The sequence below is a fragment of the Pseudophryne corroboree genome, chromosome 1 (genome assembly GCF_028390025.1).
Source record: "Pseudophryne corroboree isolate aPseCor3 chromosome 1, aPseCor3.hap2, whole genome shotgun sequence".
Classification (NCBI taxonomy): Eukaryota; Metazoa; Chordata; class Amphibia; order Anura; family Myobatrachidae; genus Pseudophryne; species Pseudophryne corroboree.
The window spans coordinates 39888467-39900279 of NC_086444.1; positions in this window are offsets into that span (position 1 = coordinate 39888467).

Below are 11813 nucleotides of genomic sequence, written 5' to 3' on the forward strand. Positions count from 1 at the left end.
AAAACAAAAACTCTTGCAGAAAGAGGTGGTAGTTCCTGTACCTCCTCCGTTACGCAACAGGGGTTTTACTCCAGTCTTTTTGTCGTTCCCAAAACAGACGGTTTGGTGCGCCCCATCTTGAATCTGAAGTCTCTCAACCCATATCTGCGGGTGTTCAAATTCAAGATGGAGTCCCTGAGGGCAGTGGTGTCTGCTCTGGAGGAGGCGGAGTTCTTGGTGTGTCTGGATGTCAAGGATGCTTACCTTCACATTCCGGTGTGGCCTCCTCATCAGGCTTACCTCAGGTTCGCCATATTGGACGACCATTTCCAATTTCAGGCCTTACCCTTCGGATTATCCACAGCTCCGGGGGTCTTCACTAAGGTCATGGCGGAGATGATACTGCAACTGCGCATGATGGGAGTCAACATAGTCCCCTACTTGGATGATCTCCTACTGAAAGATGTGTCCAGGGAACGTCTGCTGCACAGCATCGATCTGACAACTCGCCTTCTCACGGATCATGGGTGGATCCTGAATTTCCAGAAATCTCACCTGGAGCCGACCCAGTGTCTTCAGTTCCTGGGAATGATACAGGACACGGTATCTCAAAAGGTGTTTCTCCCAATGGACTAGGCCTTGGCTATCCAGGCTATGGTCCGCTCGGTACTCAGTCCTCGCATGGTGTCTATACATCTTTGCATCAGGTTACTGGGCAGGATGGTGTCTGTTTACGAGGCAATCCAATACGGCAGGTTTCATGCCCGGCCATTTCAACTGGATCTGCTGGACAAGTGGTCGTGTTCTCACCAGCATATGCATCAGGAAGTGACCTTCTCTCCGAAAGTCTGGATCTCTCTATTATGGTGGCTTCAACTTCCTCACCTGCAAGAGGGCAGATTTTTCAATATCCACCCATGTATTCTATTGACAACGGCAGCCTCTGGGGTTGGGGAGCGGTGACCCAAGGGGCCCAGTTCCAATGGTTGTGGTCAGTTCAGGAATCGACTTTACCGATAAACATCCTGGAACTCAGGACAGTTTACAATGCTCTTCTACAAGCCTCCCATCTCCTGAAGGGTCAGGCGATCCAGGTTCAATTGGACAATGCCATGGAGGTGACGTACATAAACCGACAAGGAGGAACAAGAAGCAGAGCGGCGATGTGAGAGGTGTCAAAAATCCTCCTCTGGGTGGTGGCCAACGCAAGGGCCATCTCAGCCATATTCATTCTAGGAGTGGACAACTGGAAAGTGGACTTCCTCAGCAGGCACAACCTCCATCCAGGGGAATGGGGCCTGCATCCCCAGTTGTTTCAACAGTTGATCTGCTGGTGGGGCTGTCCGCAGATAGATTGGATGGCTTCTCGTCTCAACAAGAAGCTCTGCCGTTACTGCTCCAGGACGAGGGATCCGCAGGCCATAGCAGTGGATGCGCTGACGACACCGTGTGTCACACATCAGAGGCGGCGTTCGCCGCGCTTACCCCTGCGTGTCTGCTGGTCGGTGTTGCGGCCTTTGCCTTCGGTGGGCCACGGGCTCTGGCGACTGGCTGGCGCGGCTCCCGGCGGTTCTCCGGGGCATGGGCGCCGCCATGACACCCGGCATCACGTGGACGAGGGGCAGGTGACGTCATCAGACTGCTCCGCCAATCCAGCGCTGGCGGGAGATTCAAAGTCAGACGCCGGACAGAGCTTCAGTGCCTGAGTATCGTCTTTCCCTGACGTAGATGCCAGCGCTCTTGTTCCCGGCAAGGATCTCTGCAGTTGTACTCCAGTGTCTCCGGCATTTCCAGCTGCCAGTTCGCTGCACCGGTTCCAGTGTATTCAGCGGCCGGTATATCTCTCTGCGTTCCAGTCACCAGTGCTCCTAGGAATCAGCGTGGCTGCGGGCCTAAATCACCGTTCTCAAGTTCTGCAAATCAACAGCGTCTTAAACCCCTGCACTTCAATTCCTCACATCACCAGCGTCTCAGTCTCCGTTCTCAAGTTCTACAAATCAACAGCGTCTAAAACCCCTGCACTTCAGTTCCTCACATCACCAGCGTCTCAGTCTCCGTTCTCAAGTTCTACAAATCAACAGCGTCAAAAACCCCTGCACTTCAGTTCCTCACATCATCAGCGTCTCAGTCTCCGTTCTCAAGTTCTACAAATCAACAGCGTCTAAAACCCCTGCACTTCAGTTCCTCACATCACCAGCGTCTCAGTCACCGCTCACAAGTTCTTCAACCATCTGTGCTATTAATCATCATTTATAAGTTCCACAAGTTATCAGTGACTTTTAAACATCACCCACAGTTTCTTCAATTACCAGCATCTCTAATACTGCTCACAAAACCCTTCAGTGGGTCTGGACATTTCCCTCATTTATTCCTTTTTGGCATTTGACTTTAAGTTGTTTTCCTCTGCAATAAAGCTCTTTAATATTTCATCAAACTCCACTGTCAGCGTCCTGTATAAGGAAATCCTATATTAGGCCTCCCCTTTTCCAGCTCAGTTGTGGTTCCTCCTCCCAACCATCGGAAGAATCCCAGAGTTCACAACACCCTCAGTCTAGGCCAGTGACAGTATACTCAGGCCACATGGACCCGGGGAATCAGAACCCAGAGGCAAGCGCCATGCAGGACCTGGTTTCCCGAGTACAGAGTCAGGAAGCAGCACAGAATCAGGTGATGCATTATCTCCAGGAGTTATCTGGCCGGCTGGATCAAATCCAGACTTCGCTGGCTTCGGTGGTTCCAGTTCCAGTATCCGCTCCAGTGGTTGTCTTTGGCAATGTTTCCTCCTTGTCTGGAACCAGGTCACGCCTTCAGCTTCCCACTCCTCCTCGTTATAACGGCAATCCGAAAAATTGCCGTGGATTCCTCAATCAATGTGAGGTACATTTCGAACTCCTCTCACACAACTTCCCTACTGATCGGTCTAAAGTGGCATACATTATCTCTTTGCTTGAGGGTTCAGCGTTGGAGTGGGTGTCACCGTTGTGGGAGCGATCAGATCCGTTAGTTTCTAGTTATACCAACTTCTTGGCGTCATTCCGAAGGATCTTTGATGAGCCTGGCAGGACGACTGCTGCCTCAGCTGACTTGCTCCGAGTTCGACAAGGCTCTCGTACAGTGGGACAGTATGTAATTCACTTTCAAACTATAGCTTCTGAACTGAGCTGGAATAATGATGCCCTTCGGGCTGCTTTTTGGAACGGGCTCTCAGATCGTTTAAAAGACGAATTGATTACTAGAGATCTGCCAGATTCCTTGGAACAGTTGATCTCACTCTGTGTAAAGGTGGATCTTCGTATGCAGGAACGAGGTGGTGAACGTAGTCGGTCAGACCGGTTGAGACTCCGATCTCTTCCTTCTAAGCAGACAGTTAATTCCAGTCCAGACGAACCCATGCAGATTAATCGGTCTCGGCTGTCCCCAGAAGAGCGTCAGCGTCGGCGTGAGGGTAGACTTTGCCTCTACTGTGGAGCCGCGGATCATTTCCTCAAGTCTTGCAAGTCTCGCCCGGGAAACGGGCAGTCCTAGCTTGTTCTGGAGAAGTCAAGCTAGGGGTTGTTTCTCAATCTTCTCCGGCAGTGGACTGTCTACTTTCTGTATCTCTGTTTTCTGAGTCTGAAGTCAAAACCGTTAAGGCACTGTTGGACTTAGGAGCTGCGGGGAATTTTATTTCCCTTTCCTGCGCCCAGAATCTGGGTTTGAAGTTACAGTCGGTCGAACGACCTATTACGATAACTGCTATTAATGGTACCCAAATTCCTAATGCTCTGATTACAAGTCGTACTATGCCAATCAAGCTGCAAGTGGGAGCTTTGCACCAAGAACATCTGGAGTTCCTTGTGATTCAGGAGATGTCTCACGATCTCGTCCTTGGTCTTCCCTGGCTCAAGCTTCACAACCCTCATGTCGACTGGAGGTCGACACAGATAATTTCTTGGAGTCCATTCTGTCACTCGAATTGTCTTACTCCTGTCTACCCGCTTCGTGCATCGTCCAAGTCGGACGTAGAGCTTATTCCAGAGGCTTATCGGGAGTTTACAGATGTCTTCTCGGAACAGGCGGCCGATAAGTTACCACCGCATAGACCCTGGGACTGTCCTATTGAGCTCATTCCAGGGAAAATGCCACCTCGAGGTCGGACCTATCCTTTGTCAGTACCTGAGACTCAAGCCATGTCAGAATATATCAAGTCTAATCTGCAGAAGGGATTCATCCGCCCCTCTACTTCCCCAGCGGGAGCAGGCTTCTTCTTTGTGAAGAAAAAAGATGGAGGCCTGAGGCCATGTATCGATTATCGTGGTCTAAATGAAGTCACCATTAAGAATAAGTATCCTCTGCCGCTCATCACGGAGCTTTTCGATTGAGTTCGCGGAGCTCGAGTCTTCACTAAGCTCGATTTAAGGGGAGCTTATAACTTGATACGTATCCGACGAGGGGACGAATGGAAGACGGCCTTCAATACTAGGGACGGGCATTATGAGTACCTGGTAATGCCGTTTGCAACGCCCCCGCCGTCTTCCAGGGATTCATCAATGAAGTCTTTCGGGACATGTTATACCTAAATGTGGTGGTATATTTGGATGACATCCTGATATTTTCGAAGAATCTCTCTGAGCACAGAGTTCAAGTTAAGGAGGTACTCCTTCGGTTGCGAGAGAACCATCTTTATGGTAAGATTTCCAACTGCACCTTTGAGGTCCCATCTATTCCATTTCTGGGCTACATTATTTCAGGTACGGAGTTGCGTATGGATCCGGAGAAACTTTCTGCCATTCGGGACTGGACTCAGCCTCTTTCCCTGAAAGCAGTGCAACGATTTCTAGGGTTCGCAAATTACTACCGGAAATTCATAAGGGGTTTCTCTACTATTGTGGCGCCTATTACTGCCCTAACGAAGAAATGGGCTGACCCAAGCCATTGGTCCTCTGAAGCTGTAGCAGCGTTCGCTCAGTTGAAGGCAGCCATTATGACCGCTCCGGTACTTCAGCAGCCAGACTTTCTAAAACCATTCTTTCTGGAGGTTGACGCTTCTACGGTAGGCATAAGTGCCGTACTTTCGCAGTACGCTCCAGATGGGAAGTTACATCCATGTGGTTTCCATTCTCGCAAGTTCTCCCCTGCTGAATTAAATTACACCATTGGAGATAAAGAGCTGTTGGCAATAAAATCTGCCTTAGAAGAATGGAGATATCTTTTGGAAGGTGCGAAACACCTAATTACGATTTTCACGGATCACAAGAATTTACTGTATCTCAAGACGGCCCAGTGCTTGAATCCCCGTCAAGCAAGATGGGCGCTCTTCTTTGCTCGATTTTCGTTTGTCATTAAGTACCGGGCTGGAACTCTTAACACCAAGGCGGATGCCCTATCCCGTTCCTTAATGGCATCGGATGAGGAGAATACCGTTGAAAAGGCGTTGATCCTCAGTCCTGTCTCTATCTCTGCGGCTCCTACTGCGTTGGGTCCTCCTCCTGGAAGAATGTCTGTGCCAGCTAAATTTCGACCAAAATTGTTGCAGTGGGCTCACATTTCCAAGTTTTCTGGCCATCCGGGAGTTCAAAAGATGTGGGAATTTCTACGAAGATCTTACTGGTGGGACACTATGAAGAAGGACGTTCAAGAGTATGTCAACTCGTGTCCTCAATGTGCTCAGCACAAAACTCTTCGTCTGCCTCCTGCGGGATTGTTGCACCCACTGTCCATTCCTAAGAGGCCTTGGACTCATATCTCTATGGACTTTGTTACTGAACTACCTCTCTCTAAGGGTCATAACACCGTCTGGGTGATTATCGACCGATTCTCTAAGATGGCACATTTTGTTCCGTTGACCGGATTACCATCAGCTTCTAAGTTGGCTTTGTTATTCATTCGGGAACACTTCCGCCTGCACGGGTTACCTCTGGAAATAGTCTCGGATCGAGGGGTACAGTTTACGGCAAGATTCTGGAGTGCACGGCTCTACAAATAAAACTCAAGTTTTCATCTGCTTACCAACCACAGACCAATGGGCAAACTGAACGCGTCAATCAAGATTTAGAGACTTTTCTATGTGTTTACCTCTCCCCCTCACAAGATAATTGGGTGGAGTTGTTGCCTTGGGCCGAGTTCGCCCATAATCATCTATATCACTCCTCGACTGGTGAGTCTCCATTTTTCATTAATTACGAATTTCATCCTCAAGTTCCGGAATTACCCATTTGTCCTCCAGAAGAAGTTCCTGCTGCAGCCTCTACTCTCCGGCATTTCAGTCAAATCTGGAGTCGAGTTCATGCCAACCTCAAGAGAGTTTCCGGTCGCTATAAGTTCTTTGCGGATAGGAAGCGACGGGCAGCTCCTCAATACAAGGTTGGTGACAGGGTATGGCTCTCTACCGCAATCTCCGTTTAAAGGTGCCCACTATGAAGTTCGCTCCAAGGTTCATTGGTCGTTATCCCGTGTTACAAGTCTTGAATCCGGTTGCCTGCAAATTGGGATTGCCTTCCCATCTCCGGATACCAAATTCCTTCCATGTCTCTCTTCTTCGCCCTCTTGTTTTGAACCGGTTTCATTCCAAGTCCCCAAGGCCAACCTCTGCAGAGGCTGAAGAGGGTATGGACTTTGAGATCAAAGACATTCTTGATTCTCGCTATCTTCACAAGAATCTACAGTATTTGGTGGAATGGAAAGGTTTTGGCCCAGAGGAAAGGAGCTGGGTCAAAGCTACTAAAGTTACGGTTCCCCGACTGGTGCGGATGTTCCATTCCAGACATCCAACAAAACCTGGAAAGTGTCCAGGGGCCACTCCTGGAGGAGGGGGTACTGTCACACATCAGAGGCGGCGTTCGCCGCGCTTACCCCAGCGTGTCTGCTGGTCGGTGTTGCAGCCTTTGCCTTCGGTGGGCCACGGGCTCCGGCGTCTGGCTGGCGCGGCTCCCGGCGGTTCTCCGGGGCATGGGCACCGCCATGACACCCGGCATCACGTGGACGGGGGGCAGGTGACGTCATCAGACTGCTCCGCCAATCCAGCGCTGGCGGGAGATTCAAAGTCAGACACCGGACAGAGCTTCAGTGCCTGAGTATCGTCTTTCCCTGACGTAGATGCCAGCGCTCTTGTTCCCGGCAAGGATCTCTGCAGTTGTACTCCAGTGTCTCCGGCATTTCCAGCTGCCAGTTCGCTGCACCGGTTCCAGTGTATTCAGCGGCCGGTATATCTCTCTGCGTTCCAGTCACCAGTGCTCATAGGAATCAGCGTGGCTGCGGGCCTAAATCACCGTTCTCAAGTTCTGCGAATCAACAGCGTCTTAAACCCCTGCACTTCAATTCCTCACATCATCAGCGTCTCAGTCTCCGTTCTCAAGTTCTACAAATCAACAGCGTCTAAAACCCCTGCACTTCAATTCCTCACATCACCAGCGTCTCAGTCTCCGTTCTCAAGTTCTACAAATCAACAGCGTCAAAAACCCCTGCACTTCAGTTCCTCACATCATCAGCGTCTCAGTCTCCGTTCTCAAGTTCTACAAATCAACAGCGTCTAAAACCCCTGCATTTCAGTTCCTCACATCACCAGCGTCTCAGTCACCGCTCACAAGTTCTTCAACCATCTGTGCTATTAATCATCATTTATAAGTTCCACAAGTTATCAGTGACTTTTAAACATCACCCACAGTTTCTTCAATTACCAGCATCTCTAATACTGCTCACAAAACCCTTCAGTGGGTCTGGACATTTCCCTCATTTATTCCTTTTTGGCATTTGACTTTAAGTTGTGTTCCTCTGCAATAAAGCTCTTTAATATTTCATCAAACTCCACTGTCAGCGTCCTGTATGAGGAAATCCTATATTAGGCCTCCCCTTTTCCAGCTCAGTTGTGGTTCCTCTTCCCGACCATCGGAAGAATCCCCGAGTTCACAACACCCTCAGTCTAGGCCAGTGACACCGTGGACATACCGGTTCGTGTACCTGTTCCCTCCTCTACCGCTAATACCGAGGGTGCTAAAAAGGCTAAGAAGGGACAGCATTCTGGCAATTCTCATTGCCCCGCATTGGCCTCGACGGGCGTGGTACTCGGACCTCCGGGCCTTGGCCTCTGCCGCTCCAAGACGATCTTCAGCAAGGTCCGTTCGTCTATCCAGACTTACAGTGGCTACGTATGATGGCTTGGAAGTTGAGAGGGAGATTCTAGCAAGAAAAGGTCTTCCCTCCCGGGTTATTTCCACCATGGTCCAGGCCAGGAAGATGGTAATGTCGAAACATTATCATCGTATCTGGAAAAAGTATGTTTCCTGGTGTGAAAGTAGAAAGGTTCCTCTTGTGCAATTTAGAAATGGTCGTTTTCTACTTTTCCTGCAAGCGGGAGTGGATATGGGCCTACACTTAGGCTCCATCAAAGTCCAGATTTCGGCGCTCTCTGTTTTCTTCCAGAAACAGCTTGCCATGTTGCCTGAAGTACGGACTTTCCTGAAGGGTGTTCTTCATATGCAACCGCTCTTTTTATCTTCCACAGCTCCGTGGGACCTCAATGTGGTTCTGTCTTTTCTCCATTCGGATTGGTTTGAACCCTTACATAGGGTGAAGTTGTAATTTCTCACCTGGAAGACGGTGATGTTATTGGCATTGGCGTCAGCTAGGCGTGTCTCTGAATTAGGGGCCTTGTCCTGCAGGAGTCCTTATTTGATTTTTCATGAAGACAGGGTGGAACTTAGGACCCGTCCTCAGTTTTTGCCGAAGGTGGAGTCAGCTTTTCATATGAACCAGCCTATTGTGGTTCCAGTGTTGTCTGACGCTTCTGTGGGCCCTGAGTCCTTGGATGTGGTCAGGTCTCTGAAGATTTATGTCAAAAGGACGGCACGTCATCGGAAATCTGACTCGCTGTTTGTCCTTTATGATGCCTCCAAGATTGGTCGGCCAGCTTCTAAGCAATTTATTGCTCATGGCTCAGGTTGACCATTTAACAGGCCTATACTTCGGCGGCTCTGCCCTTGCCGACGTCTATTCAGGCCCACTCGATTAAGTCAGTGGGGTCCTCCTGGGCGGCTGCCCGGGGTGTCTCGGCCCCACAATTCTGCCGAGCTGAAACTTGGTCTGGTTCGAACACGTTTGTTAAGTTCTATAGGTTCGTTGCCTTGGACAAGGATGACCTTCAGTTTGGTCAGGCGGTTTTGCAGGGGTCTCAGCACTCTCCCACCCGTTTGGGGGCTTTGGGACTTCCCCATGGTACTAAAGTACAAGACCCCAGTATCTACGAGGACGTAAGAGAAAATAGGAATTTAATACCTACCGGTAATTCCTTTTCTCCTAGTCCATAGTGGATACTGGGCGCCCGCCTCAGTACTTCGTTCCTGCTTACCTGTGTAAGTATTGGATTGGACCGACGTTGTGGTCCCATTTTGTTGTTGGGATAGCCGTACTATCTGGGTTAGGTTGGTGTTGCTATCCTCTGTTCTGGTTAGCGCCCTCCTTTCGTTCATGGTTGTGTGTTGGCTTGTTGCCTCACCGCTGTTGTATTGTTCTTCTCTCATGTTATGTCCGTCTCCTCGGGCACAGTTTTCCTAGACTGAATCTGGTAGGAGGGGCATTGAGGGGAGGAGCCAGCACACACATACATACACTAAAAGTTTTAAAGTGCCAGGCTCCAGTGGACCCGATCTATACCCCATGGTACTAAAGTACAAGACCCCAGTATCCACTACGGACTAGGAGAAAAGGAATTACCGGTAGGTATTAAATTCCTACTTTTTACCTCATAGTCATCATCCTCCCATACTTCACACCCTTACTCTTCCCATACCTCACACCCATCATCCTCCTCCCATACCTCACACCCATCTCCTCCTCCCACACCTCTCATCCTAACGGACCTCCCACACCTGATTCCAGGGCCCATCGACCTCCCACACCAGACACCATGTGCCCACACCAGACACCATGAGCCCGCCGACCTCCCACATCCGACACCATGAACCCACTGATCTCCTATACCCAACACAGATAGCGCACCAACCTCCCACACCTGAATCCTGATACACTTAAGACGCCAAACCTACCACACTTGACACCATTTGCCCACTCCTATACCAGATACCCCAAGCCCAACAGCCTCCCATGCCAAACAACATGAGCCTACTATTCTTCCACACCCAGCATCCTGAGACCACCATCCTCCCATACCAAACTCCTGGAGGTATATTTACTAAAGTGCAGGCTTATAGAACTAGAGATGTTGCCCATAGCAACCAATCAGATACTACTTATGATTTATCTAGCACCTTATAGAAGATAATAGCTAGATTTTGATTGGTTGCTATGGGCAACATCTTCACTTCTAAAAACCTGCATTTCAGTAAATATACCCCATTGAGTCCACCAACCTGCCATAATCAACACCCTGCACCACTGACCTCCCACATCAGATTGCTATGTGTTGTTAACCCATACCCAACGGGCCCTAGGTCCTGCCTAGTATGATTTCCAGGTAGTTTGCTGCCCCCTGGATCCATGGTCTGCTTCAGCTTACACAGGCTGGCCGGTGCCTGAAACCATCATGGGTCACGACGCAGCACTCGGATCTCGCTATTTCTAACAGGAGGCGTTTATCTCCTACAGACTCCTCCTGCTGCGTTTGAACTTTAATGACACGGAATTGCACAGCAACTTTCTTACAAACATGAATTAGGTCTAGTGTACGCACAAGGCATTGTTGCGATCAATGGTATCAGAAAAATGTCTTGGAAAGTGATTGGAGGTCCTGGGTGGTGGCTTAGCGCATGCACTGAGATGGTCCATCTTATGGGCTTGTTATGGTATTTCCGCCACTCCATGCGATTCGCTGTAGCCCTAGCCGCCACCCCAGGTGGGTTAGGGTTAGTGTAGGGGGCAGGGCAGAGCCCCGATGGGCCAATGCGCAAGCGGGGTGTGTGTGTGTGTGTGTGTGTGTGTGGTCTGTTTTGTTTGTTGACGTGAGGGGTGGTGCTGCCGCCATGGTTACATGGTATACCTCTGGTGCTGGCCATGTGAGGCCACTTTTTGTCCAGGGCTACTTTCAGTTCCCAATCCACCCCTGCCCGACTTTGAAAGTCGATTCAATGGGTTTTTTTTTCCTGTGGGGGCCAATCTGTTTTATTGTTTTTTGTGGGGGCCAATGTGTGTGTATTTTCCTGTGGGGGCAATGTTTTTCATCTGCGCTTGCGTCTGAGTTGCATCGCTCATGCGTGCACGCACCGCGATGTTGTTCATACAGAGTTGCAGTACAGAGTCAAATACACACACCAAGAAGTGTATTAGAAATGTGTTGGGCATTCCTGTGTGGTTACAGGAGGTTAGCTAGTAAGACGCAGATATAACAGAGGTGGTCATTCCGAGTTGTTCGCTCGCTAGCAGTTTTTAGCAGCCGTGCAAACGATGTGCCGCCTCCCACTGGGAGTGTATTTTAGCTTAGCAGAAGTGCGAACGAAAGGATCGCAGAGCGGCTACAAAGTTTTTTTTGTGCAGTTTTAGAGTAGCTCAAAACCTACTCAGCGCTTGCAATGACTTCAGACTGTTCAGTTCCTGTTTTGACGTTACAAACACACCCTGCGTTCGCCCAGCCATGCCTGCGTTTTTCCTGGCACGCCTGCGTTTTTTTTAACACTCCCTGAAAACGGTCAGTTGACACCCTTAAACGCTCAATTCATGTCAATCACTCTGCGGCCAGCAATGCGACTGAAAAGCTTCACTAGACCCTGTGTGAAACTACATTGTCCGTTGTAAAAGTACGTTGCGCGTGCGCATTGCACCGCAAACGCATGCGCAGAAGTGCCGTTTTTTTGCCTCATCGCTGCACAGTGAACGAATGCAGCTAGCGATCAACTCGGAATGACCAC